This window comes from Cyprinodon tularosa, unplaced genomic scaffold (genome assembly GCF_016077235.1).
Source record: "Cyprinodon tularosa strain WSP-4 unplaced genomic scaffold, ASM1607723v1 ctg211, whole genome shotgun sequence".
Lineage (NCBI taxonomy): Eukaryota > Metazoa > Chordata > Actinopteri > Cyprinodontiformes > Cyprinodontidae > Cyprinodon > Cyprinodon tularosa.
Genome location: NW_024038781.1, coordinates 1,039,605 through 1,053,156, shown reverse-complemented (window position 1 = coordinate 1,053,156; position 13,552 = coordinate 1,039,605). Strand labels below are relative to the sequence as shown.

Here is a 13,552-nt window from a genome sequence, read left to right as displayed (position 1 = left end):
TAAAACAGAAACGACATTTTAAAAAGGTGGCACACACATTGATAAATAAGGGAAATTAATCTTCATGTAATTTGAGTAATTTTAAGATTGCAAGCAGAAGTTATCATTAGTGAAGGATGTTTTTACTGCCAGGTTTGCTGCAGTATCCAGTACATTAACGGATGGAGAAAATTAACTGTAGCTAAAAATTAAAGAATAATAATGCTTGTTTTGCTCAATTTTATACATGCATGAAATTTTGGTTTGTACTTAGTTTCGTTTTGCCATAATCTTTGTTTCATTGATACTGAGAAAGTTAAGCCTTCTACACTTAAGATCAATTTTAGATCATTTTAAGAGAACCTGAGAGTGACCAAATCCTTTACAGCTGTACAACCGAATACGTTTGCACATTGTTTAAAAGATAGCAGAATGTATGGAAATAATGCAAACAAAGATGTTGTTAGTAATAGGACTGATACAACAATGAAAACATCAAGCAGCCAGATTCAGCAACAGCAGCAGCACAACTTTAAATCTGTTAATGATCCAAGAGGATTCTGATTGTATTATTTCATGCCTCTTAGCATATTGATTAATTCAAAATAATAAAAAATAAGTATAAAATATTTACCCCTTTCACCACAGGCTATTTTACACAGGTATAAATAATGTACAATATTTGGAGCTAAAGTTTACATTAAATTGGAGCTTTTTAAATTGCTATGACTGAATTAAAATGTACCGGTACCCATATTAAGTACTACCACAATACATCAAGAGCTCCTGTGAAAAATTTAAAACTTATAGTCAAACTACCAGGATCTGTCATGTTTCTGCCCATGTAAAGAGGGTATAAATACAGACGGTAATAATTACTCCAAAAAAACTATGCCTTGTTCGTGGAAAAGTTTCCTGCAGTGGAACATGAGCCTATTAGCTAGTTGGAGGACTATCCCGCATTCATCTGCTACACTGTGGAGTCTGGCTGCAACTTTTGGCATATATAATGGAGCCTAGGCGGAAGTTCAACTGAAGAAACTCATTGTTTTCCTTCATCCACCAGCGACACAGCCAATCAGCTTTGAACCACACCTCCACGAAAGCCAATCAGCATCCAAAGTCTATCTTAAAAGGTCTCCAATACGCACCTGTCTGCTCCTGTGCACAGGCGGCAGATGCGCTGTGTGACTTCATTCAGATGACACCGTTTCAACCCACCTCCAGCCCCTCCTCCACCATCGTAGCTAAAGCTTCATCATTCCTCCCGGACTCTTACTGCGTTCCCTGTCTCATTTTAACCGTTCCGGCAGAAGACCGCTATGTTGAGCCTGGTTCTGCCAGAGGTTTCTTCCCAGCGGGGAGTTTTTCCTCTCCACTGTCGCTTCATGCTTGCTCACTATGGACAGGTTATCTCAACCCGTGTTATCCAACTGGACTTCCATTTTCCAGGTCCCTTAGTGAAGCTCTGTATCAGCTCACACAATCCACTGGATCTCCCCATTAAGCTCAGCATACCGTCTCGCTAACCAGCAGTCTACAGACTGACCAACTTCATCTACAGTATCTCCACTCCACCAATAATTTCAGGCCTGGGGGGGAAACAGCCCTATTATTTGCTCCTGTTCATGCATATCTATCAAAATTAAGTGCTATGTTTCCTGCTGAGGTCTGAGCTCCAAAGACAAAGTAATTGTATCAATAAATTTTTCCTAATTTTTTTTTTTTCTCTTCGTGTGAGTTTTTCAGATGGAAATATAAGCAAATTAGAAACATATTGGATGCGACCATTGTCCATTAAAGCTGACTCAAATAAATCTCCCATTAGCAGAGTGAGGATGTGATCCAATAATTTTATTCAGTTGTGTTAAAACAGGAAGCTGGAAAAACCCTATGAAATATTTTCAGGTCAAATTTAGCTCCTGGAAAATAATCACCCTCTTCAACATGTCAGCTGTGACTCAGCCTCCAGGCCAGCCTGCTAGCTTTCTGTAACAGGGTACTCTAATGACTGAATCCATCTATTTGTTTATATATAATAATTGTGCTGAATGTGTACATTTATATATTGTGTATCTATTAATTAAATTCACATTTGTGGTTATAGTCTTTACTGCTCTATAGTGATTTAAAGGCAATATATGCCTGCTAAGGATTCATAGTCCGGGAAACAATTAATGTAATTTTCCAGTTTATATGAAAGTGTTTAAAAAAGAAAATGCAGGCATTTGGTGCATCCTTCTATATGTCCAGGGAAGTCTAATTATGACGGTTCTATTATGTTTTATGTTGTGACTAACATTTTGGCCATTATTGTCAATGATGTGTTACAGAAAGCAATAGAAACTCACCAGTGTCATATGGTCGAAATAAATGTGTTTATTTGGACCCAGTTTGTCGTCTCCATAAAAGGTTTTTTCTTTAGCTTGAAATGTTAGTAAGAGTAGAATACTCAGAGTGGTAGGAGATAATGTATACATTCCTGTCTCCAGTCTTTTAAATCAAAAAAGCTTTTGCCAGTGTGAACAGTTTAAAATGCAGCAGGATGGAGTAAAGGGTTCTCAGCGGGTCTGTGGCACTGGCCAAGATGAAAATAATACATCAAAGTCATATTAAATTCAGATTCATTCTCTTTTTTCCCATCTGCCTCAGGGAGTATCAATCTTCTCCACGCTGCATAGATAATGCAGGAATGGTGGTGGGAGAGGTGGGAGGGTCAAAACTATACCTGGATAAGAATTGTAGCCAGGATGAGTGCGAAGGACAGCACATTCAGGCTACACTGTTTTGAAATAAATTAGTTTAACAATTTGTTTAAAACTAAAAGATGTTGCACAGGTTCTCAATAAAATGCAGTTCTGAACTTTGACTAGACAGTTCAAAAAATTTATACTGTCATCAAAACTATCCCATTTCATAGTTCTAGCTCTTGCTTGAAGGTGAATCAAAGGCTCCGCCCTAACCCCTGAATCCCTCAATCACTATATAGAGCATGGACTATTATATAGTGGACTTTATAGTGAGCTCAGTTAACTGACCGTTCAGACAGATGATCACTACTTTTCGCTCCCTGCTCTGTACCCGATAGCGGGCCGCTGTTAAACAACTCCCATGATGCTTTGGAGGGAGAGCTCTTGCAAAGCAATTTGGGACATATATCTACTTATTTAGTGACCATGGATGATCAATACGTTTCCAGGTGCATTGTCATCTGAAATGACACAACCACTATATAGTGGTTAGGGCGGATATTCAGACACAGACCCAGTCTATTATGGCCTCCAGCAGAGCTTTTCCAGTATTACTGTACACACTTCAATCTGTCTCTGCTGGTAATTAGTCCACCAGATTATTACGAGTAGAAAAGTGCAAGCAACAATAATAAAAAAAAAAACATTTAGCCCCTTTCCGTAAGTATGGATGAATAAATTTGCTAATCTAAAGGATAAACAAAACAACAGATTTACTATTTGCTAAGCTTTGTTTCTCTGTTAACATCTTTCTACATTATATACAGCATGTGACTTTGAAGAAGCACCTTTTAAGGAAGCATATAGAAAATGGACCAGGATTAATGTGACAGCAGTTTCAATATGCACCTATGTCACATATGAAGTGGCTCAGTTTGGACTAACTGAGTGATAGCTTGATTGATTTAATTAAAGAAAAAAAGGAATGAACTGTGTTGAAAGGGAGAAAATCAGTGCGCTACCCAATTTCCTAATTGACTAAGCTTAGGGGATAGATGACTATGATGACGTAGGTACATGACTCCCTCCGACCTCACAGAAACAACCATGTCATGCCCCAACAAATGACCTCGGGCTCCAACCACTTACTACATTGCCTGAGAGAAAACCAGTAATTGACATCATTTTTCATGAGCTCAGCTGTAAAGGTTAAATAAATGACACTGTTCAATAATGCATCATATCCATCTATAACTGACTGGGATTTTTGTCTAAATCAGGAAATACTGAGGGAAGAAATAAAAAAAGCTGCTTCATGTAACAGTTGACTGAGAGAGGCATAGTTAACTGTTCAGGTTAAAGAATCGGTTTTATTCTACTGTTTTCTGCTGAGCTCTCTTGCATAATGCTTGTAGTTCATGTTAGAGCACTTTGGAAATGCACTTAAAGATATTTTCTGAGGGAATGTAGTTCATTAGGTTTTAATTGCTTAAATTACATGTATTTTAACAGCGGCAATGAATGAGCCTTTTTAAAATGATTACCGTTTTTAAAGTTCAGAATGAGTCGTAGTGTTCCATTAAGTAATTTCCTTTAAGATCGGAATACAAATGAGCCTAAATAACTACCTAATGGCATATGCTTGTAAAACAAAGATAAAACATTAACAAAAGAGCACCATGGATAGAAATTTATCAGATAACTGATTTGAAGAAAGCCTGTTATTGTGATTGTCTCAAATGCAAGTTCAGGAATCATACACTGTTTTGCCCTGCTTTGGTGTCCACCAACCTTTATGAAGAATCTGCTCCCCCGCATCAAAATATTTACTTATTTATGTTAATTCAAAGATTTACAGCGCTTTGTTTGTATTACTTTTTGTTTTGTTTATTACGTTTTTATCTTGAGGTTTTGTTATAAAGAAACATGAATATGGAAAAAAGGCATTTTCTATCTATATTAGGTGCAAAAGATATGATTCTTGTCTTTTTGTAAAGAACAATTTGGCATAAGACTAGATTTAAGAGGTGAAAGAAAAATAAATGGAATATGCATTTTCCAGTTCTTTACGTATTTCCCCACTAAAATATCCATCAATTTAATTTCTTGAGCAATGAGTCACTTCACAGCTGTCCTGGATGATCTTTGACACCCAAGAGTTCAGCAGTAGGCCAATGTTACCATCTTTTCTGATTCTACTAAAAATGTGTGCAACTGCTTGGTTACAAAAAAAATCTCTGCACAATGTTGGCAGTCCACTGACATAAAGTAAGACTCCATTACAACACAGATCTTTAAAATAGCTGAAAAGAAAAACCTCTCCCTGAACTCAATATGGTCAATAAACCTCAAATCAAGTTCCTCTGACATGTGAGCTTTAAAAAATTAAGGTGAACCTGCAGAAAATAAATGATGTGTGTCATGACTTTGCCCATTTTATCATTACAATTCAACTTGTCCACCTGCTCCAGCTTCTATTTAGCCTGCCTGCTACCAGTCGTTAGAGTGGTTCAGCGTTACCTTAGTGTTCCTGATTACCTGATCCTGACCTGTTCTGCCTCTCAACCACTGTTCCCTGCCTGTTCCAGTTCTTAGTGACTCACATGTTCATAATCATCCTCTGTCAGATTAACGTGGTCACTAACCTGAGTATTTCTCCTGCAGAGGTTCCTGCCTTAGACGTCCTTGCGACGCTGCCCTTTTAGATGTGTACTAATTTCAAGTATTTAGCAACTGAAGAAACTAAAGAAATGGCCCCAGAAATGCAACAGATAACACCATGTTGTCTTCTCCCTCTACTTTACCACTCTAGGTGATGTAGAATGAGAATTCATGGCTGAATATGATATGATGACACCAGTGTCACTCCATGCCTCCTGGTCATGGCACCAGTACAAACACAGCTGTCTCTTCTCTAATGTTAATGGAAGTCATTGCATCAGACTCAAGCTGATGCAAGCTGTTGGGACACGTTGCAGACGGTTCCGATAGTCGGGCCCTGATCTGGTTAGCAGCAGCAGATACCATGGGATTCTCTAATGTTTGCGTCATAATGCGTGAATAGTTCCAAGGTGCTGTCTGTATAAGTTGATGTGAATCTTAATGACAAATATGGCTCTCCTTGGTTTTCCCAACATAAAGCCAATATGATAACTGTACTCTCCACATATCAGGCTATATCATTTGCACACATAATGCAATAAAAACTCTGTTCAGTGCTGGTCTAAAATGCCTCTAAAATTAAGGGATCTCTAGTAGCATCGTTGGCTCATTGCTAAAGCCCTCAAACTACAATATCACACCACTGTTAAAGTTATTACCTATGCAGTGTGTTGCTTGTCCTAAAACGACTTCCTCTTTACAAATCTAAGCATTCATACTTCAAGTATTGGTCAAAATGTTAAAAAAAATACAGTATGAGCTGGAAAACTTTTTAAAATAAAAAATTTTACTGTGCTATTACATGGTATATTTACAGCCACTTTAACCCCTGACGCCCACTGTAGCAAGTATACAACAAATCCTTTTGTATTGTGTACAAGACCAAAATAGAATGTGCATTCCTTCAGTGCAAGGTATTATACATTTGGTGTGGACCTAGGAACCTTTGGCAAGCTCTTGTTAACGGTGCAAGTTATCATTGCCCATTATTTATATTTATATACCTATATAAATGAAAGTTTCAAGGGGTAAAGTATACTTAATACTGACACGATTTATATCAGTCTATTTTTTCACATCTCAGAAATGCTACATTTTCACAGGTTTGTAAACAATTTAAAAAACTGTATAATACTTTACTTATCAGTAGCCTGACAAATTAGAAACATCTTTTTCCAGGATGTGATTGACAAACTAGAAATATGTACTGCATGGAGAGAAAAAAATGGCCGAGAGGGATTTGATACTTTCAAAATTATTTTTCCCAAAGATGCCTAAGTCTCCTGGAGTTTTTGTGATGTTTTACCCATTCGTCATGGTACTGCCAACTTTTTACATGCCAACTTTTCGATATGAAAAAAGGGGACTAGCAAACAAAAAGAGGCAAAGAGAGAATCAAAGAGACAGTGGGACTGTTTCAGTCTCAAATAAGCCAGAGAATGCATGTATTGCATCTGCACACCAGGCAGATCCATTGTCTGAGTTGTCATTGCTACCTCAGCACTGCTTGGTAGGGTGGCAGTGGGCGCCCAATGGTGACAATGTGACAGCAGCATCCTTGGGTAATTAAAGCAGCTCTCTGCTTCATACCCATAGGGCAAGTCTGCCTGAGATGTGGAGATCATACCTGGCCTACTCACACTCAGCAGAAGCCGAGGCAATTTTCAACAAATATTCTATTCCCACTGAGCATTTATAGATACCAGCATCGCTGTGATATATGCAGTGCATGTGATAAAGGAGTGTTCCCTGCAGATAAAAATAGCAATGACCTGCCTATGACCCAAATTTCAGAACCAGGCTATGCACACACTTCTGTAAATATTCCACAAAATTTAAAGAAACAACTTTATTTCACCAAAATAAATGTAATTTAATGAGAAGGGCAATTAAAGTGAAGGTAATTAAATCATAAGAAACTCTGACACAGGCAAACGATAACCAGTTGGGGCCACAGAGTGCAGGATGAGTAAGCGTTCCCACTGAACAGATCTGCCCAGAGGCAATACACCATGCACGCAAGTTAAATGACGGTCTACCAATTTGCTCTCATGAATATTGAGCAGGGATGTGACAGTAGAAAGGGCTGGCTGTACAAAAGCTGCTGATCCACACCGACAGATCTGTCCTCTGATGTCTTGGAGGGGCGGGCAACAGTGAAACGAGGCCCCCCTCACCAGATGAGCCTCCTCCTACCCCTCCTCCTTCTACCTCGGTGTATTCCATGTTCATATGGGCTGGAATGACTGCCCGTCTCATCAACAGGAGAAGACAGACACCTAGGACTGTCTCTGAGCCAAACTGAGTGATAAAGACATTGATGTCCAAGTTATTCTCCTGCAGCTGATAATGATTATAAGTGCACAAGATTGGATCTGATGAGAGATTATATTGTAGCAAATTATAGCAGCTCCCTCTGCTGCTGATGATGATGAATAAAAACCTCTACTAGTGGAAATCTAATATTGCAAGGTGATGTAAGAAAGTCACTCAGAGGTGGAGGGAAATCCATGGCTGTGAAAGAGTAAATAAAGCAAATATTACATTCAAGCTGCTGCAATGAGTCCCTGCATATTTACTCTGGGTTGGATTTCAGCATGAAAGAAAAGAAAGCCAATGAACTGCATCAGCCAGTGAAATGAGAAGTAACCTTTATTACAAATAATTTACATTTGCCATGCGTCCTGTTTTACCTGTTAGTTGGAATGGATTTCTGATTTAATCAAGAAATGAGAAAAGCAGTGTGTTATCGCTATACAACTTCCTTAATGAGAATAAAAGCTCTTCAAAAAAAGCTGATGCTCTTTTTTTGTGGGACAGAGCCAAATATATATTTAAAAAGATATAATGTATTTGATTTAGTCATGTGATATAAACAAGATTATCTGATTGTGAAGATGGAAAAACAGCAAACGTAAAGCTATTGAAGACTAACATATTCAATGTATTATTTAAAAAAAATTCTAAGTATTGCTAAACCCCCAAAATACTTGCTGTATAATGGATTAAATTGTGTTTATTCAAAATAATACAATATATAAACATGCTTAATTTTGTTGTGCACTCAAAAAACAGTAGAAATATATGGAACTGTTGTGTGAAAAATATTCAGGATTGCAAGAAGATCCTTTTCCATCATTTCTGATGCAGGCGGCAGAACCAGTGCATGCAAAAGTATTTATGACTCAAGTGAGAGAAAAAATTCACATGTAAAATGTGGCGCACATTTGTATTTAGCCTTCTGAGCAAATATTTTGTAGAATCACCTTTAGCTAAAACTTCCAGATTGTAAACAGAACGTCATTTTAAGGCCTTTTCAATTATTCTCTGCATTAGAGATTGTGATGTAGGCCTGTTTTTCAGGTCTTAATTCTCGTCTAGAATATAAAAATACCTTTACCTAAATAAAAGTATTTGTATTTAAGCTTGTTCTTTGCAGATTGTCCTGTTAGACATTATGCTGCCTGTTTTCTTTCTAAGTTGTTTTGCTTCTTGTAATTTTTGGAGTAAATTAATAATCGCTTACAAACACATTCTTTTTCCTGAGCTGTGGACCATTGCAGTTCCCCTAGAAATACCATACCTACATCTATGTCACCTCTTTATGCAGAAGGCCATGTTTTGGTAGGTTCATGGCTGTGCAATACTCTTTCTGTCTTCAAATGATTGTTTAAATTAACTATTTTAAGAGTAAGGTGATGCCATGTATTTATAATTCAGTTTGTTCACTAATGCTTTTAAAACATCCTTCAAACAGATTTTGCTTTTATACTTGGAATAAATTACATTACAGGTGTTCTCCATCTAATGAGGTGGCTTCTGAAGTGCAGTGGGATGTACTGTACTGTATTCTATTAAGCTATAAAAGACTATAAAAGGGCACAATACAAATGCCAATGAACTGTTCAAAGCTTTATTTCCTAAAACCTTTTATAAAAAGGTTGCAGTAAAAAAAGATGCTTTGTTTTAATTCACACTTATTCAGAAAATATTATCATTGTGTCATTATTTTCTATTCAATTTACATTATTTACATGATGTTTACTGATTTGCGATGTTTATCGCAAAAATCCCAGAAAAAAAATGAGGAAAAGATTTATGGTTAAAATTTGATTAATCCTGCCATGGGTAGAAACATGTCTGTCCTGCACCATGCAGCTCATTTAAACAATTGCTGGTGTCTAAGTTTAGACGGTAAAATGAGAGCAGAAACGTTGTGTAAGCAGTAGTACACTCTACTACTACATTTAAACAAGTCTGATGGAGACATGAGCAGATATAATTAAATTGCTTCTAAAATAATCTAATGGTCAGCCTGCACTGCCTACCATTCTAATGTGATTAGGCTGCAACATTCTTGCTGAGCAGATGCCCATTAACAGAGCCCCTCCTTTAGTTAGGCATGTCACATACTGTATGATCAACCTTATTATGTCACCAGACATCGGGTTAGGGGCCGTCAAAGATGCTGCAGTTGAGGGTGTCTGGTGAACACCTGCACACTACAAAAGGTAAGAGCATCTCCACTGTGAGGGTTTAGAGAAAACAACTCTAACACAAATTGCTCTGGTCTAATTTTAACCCTTTTTGCTGCTTTTTAAAACTGAAAGGACATGCAGCTAAATGGACTTTTAGTGCTCTTATTTTTAAGTTTAAGTGATTGTGTCCTTTGGAAACACAACTGGGAGCCATAAGTAACAGATGATTTACTTGACAAGTCCAATTCTCAGTGCTTCATTCCCACAATGAGCCCCCCATTATTTATAATTTGCCACTTATTAAAAGAGCAATAAAATAGTAATTCATTTTATATAACTCTTTTCTTGTATAGAAATTGTTGAATAGCTGATCATGCTATAATTCATATTAATTTGGACTTTTCAAAAGATTATCAATTCAGATCAATATAAAACAAACATTATTTTAGAACAGGCAGGTATAGTTTCTTACAGAGCTCTCATAAAAAAAAAAAAATAAACTCTTAGGGCCGGATTTATCAAGATCCAATTTTGCGTGCAGTAATTTACACTCGCAAACTGGAATTTTGCGCGAGGGGCTGAACCATGGTTTGCGGGTGATTTAACAAGAGTGATTACGTAACTGGTGGCAGGTGCAAAACTGTTGGAGAACCCCCATTTAAATGATGGTTTTGCGCGTTTTGTGGTTTGCGGCAAAGTAGTTTGTAACTAGTGCATTAAGAAATTTAAATCTTACAGTGACACCCCCACCAAAAAGAAAAAAAAAAAATATATATATATATATATATATATATATATATATATATATATATATATATATATATATATATATATATATATTAGTGCTGTCAAAATTATCGCGTTATTATCGCGTTAACGCGAGGCCATTTTAACGGCGATAAGTTTTTTTAACGTGAGATTAACGCTATGTGGTTTTATGGTACAATTTTCCAAGTACATCCCGCTGCAGCCTGCGGGAAGGCGAGCTATTTTCCCCCAGTGTATGCATTTCTCATAGGCTTCGAGAGCGGAGCTCCTCAAGGAAAAAAGACGCTCATACACTGGGTGACGCTAATGCCTTTTCTTTAAGCCCCACCACCAACAAACAAGTTGAGTGTCTGGTAACTAGTAGCAACCTGAAATACGCTGAGAAAACAGATTACTGAGGTGAAATGGAATCTGCTAGGATGTAAAACTTGTTGTCTTTTCATTGTCTTTTTAACCAACTTTTGCTCAGTAAGTTAGCATCTTGCTGCAAACACAGAAGGACCTAAGCTTCCTAAGGAATTCCAGTCTGCTCTGTCCCTTCTTGTTGATGGCTTCACGGTTGTGTCTCCAATCTAGTTTGTTGTCAAAGTGAACAGCTAGTTATTTATACTCTTGAAATATATATATAAATTAATACATACACTGCAAAAAATCTAAAAATGAGTAAAAATGTCTTAAATCAAGTGTATCTTCTCTTAATTTAAGTAGGTAAATAAAAGGATTTGACAATGGAATGAGTATTTTTACTCTTAAAATAAGATAATTAAATAATATGCACTTGAAATAAGACAATATAATAATTTTTTTCTTATTTTAAATGTAAATTGTCTCAATCCATTGGCAAGTTTCTCACTTACCTCCATAATTGAAGAAAAAATGCTCTTATATTGAGAAAAATGTGACTTATTGACTTATTGACTTTTTGCAGTGTATTTATACTCATCAAATGTTTTAGTCTCAAAGGATCAAATAAAAAAGCAATTCTAAAGTTTTTGGTAAGCTGTATCAATTCTAGCCTTAATTTCCATCAGTTCATTGCTGGTACCATTTTGCAATTTTTGCTACACTTGTAGAAATCTTTTTTAGAAATCCATAATAACCATGCAGCCTTAACTGCAAATGTCCCTCAGATAATAGTAGAATAACAGGGCTGCCGTGGCCCTTTGACAATCCAGCACCGCTCCCTGATTCGTCCAGGAGACGTGCACAACAAGCAGCTGGTTAATGTTGATGTCACAGCAGCTGGCTTCTCTCATCTTGTTAGTTCTTCCTGCCATTATTGGTCCCTGCCCCCTCACCTTGCTCTTTGCTTCTGTAAACTGCTGCTGTGCGCTGCGCTCATTTTAATACTCCAGACTCATTTGACCGTCTTTATGGGCTTATCATATTAAACATTTATCGCTGCAATTTCGCTAAACCAAGCATGTTTATTCAACACTTAAGGGACCACAGCACGGCTCCTTGTAGCTCCCCCTCACCATCCCCAGCATAAGGCGGACTTATTTTCTCCTTTTCCTCCTTTCTCTCTCTGCTCCTTTCTCCCTCAGTCCCTGCAGAAGGCTTTAAATAAACCCCATCTTCTTTACGTGGCGCTGCATGAATAAAAAGATATTTATGTACAGTTTCTTCTCTCTCATTTCTGGTCATCTTTTCTGTGACTAGGCCACCGAGGGACTAATGCCATATGAAGCCTGGCAATGAATCAGGCTCAAATGTATTCAGGGCATTTAGTGCTTTAGATAAATTGAGTTTCAATTTAATCATCTGATCAAACACTTATTAGCATAATCACTTTTGGGAATGGATGGTCCAGATAAAGAGACCCATGAAAGACCTCATCTACGTGTTGCCAAGTGTCCTGTCAACACTTAGCAACTCAGACAATGTGCATCACTGCTACATGCTTCAAGGGACCCCTGCAGGGCCTTTTCCAAATTACCTTCTTTTGCACAAACAATAACACCAGTTCTCTATTTGTGTCAACACCACAGCAACTGCAAAGTGATCTTTTCACTGCTAGATTACCCAGCAATCAAACGTACTGAAGCCGAGCCCCATGCCCTTTTATTTGATCTTGCAAGATGGCTTACTGCAGCATCGCACCTTGAGCTGAGCAGAGGAGGTCTGGGAATCTAGGAATACCACAAAGTGCTAAGATTATTGACAATGCACTCAGTCTCACACGGAGCTGAGGGATCGATGGGTGGCTGGAAGGGCATAAATCAGACTCCTGTGGCTCCAACTGATGTCACACCCTAACCCACCCTCCCAGCTTCCAAATTAAAGGCTTGTATTTAGAGCAGCACATACATAGAAATACTCACCTCACAATATATCATACAAAAGGTGTTTGGAGATTCACATAAATACCTACATATATACAAGGAAAGCATTTAATTTACATTTCTTCTATACATGCACACACAGAATAATCCACACACCCTCACACCTTACCAACAAGATGAGAGCACTTTAAAAATGGTGGGCTAAAAATAACTATCACCAACTTGGTATTAAATCTTAGCATCTGTGCCAGGTTTAAAAATAAAGAGCAGTGTCGAGAAACCAAGCTGGACCCATTTGTCTTTCTGTCACACTGTCTATCCAGTTTTGCCTCTTCCATTATCTCTTAGCCTACTTTAATATCTGGAAGGTGAGCAGATGTGATGGTGAAATGTCCACAGAAAATGTAGCCCTGAATAATAAGATGACAAAAGCGGAAATGCATGAAAGCATGCACTGTGCAAGGAGTTTGGGGTTTTTTCTTGTCTGTATCTGTGGTGAGTAGAAAGGCTCACTGTTGGAGATACCCGGTTTGCAGGGCTGGTGTTGTGCATCACACTCAAGCCTGAGTGGTGGGGATCAATTTTGCCTGTAGGCCGCTGAGTTCAAAGCCCTGTTCTGCTATGTGGTGGACTGGATTAAGAGGCAGTATTTATGAGGTGCAGCGTGCGTGGATGTTTGTCTGGATGGGTG

The 13,552-nt window shown here is 37.8% G+C and overlaps 1 protein-coding gene across 5 annotated transcripts in view; it reads right to left on the bottom strand.

The window, feature by feature from the left end:
• Positions 1-13,552, bottom strand: part of dscamb (Down syndrome cell adhesion molecule b) — a 185,949-nt gene that overhangs the window by 157,409 nt on the left and 14,988 nt on the right. The window lies entirely within an intron of this gene.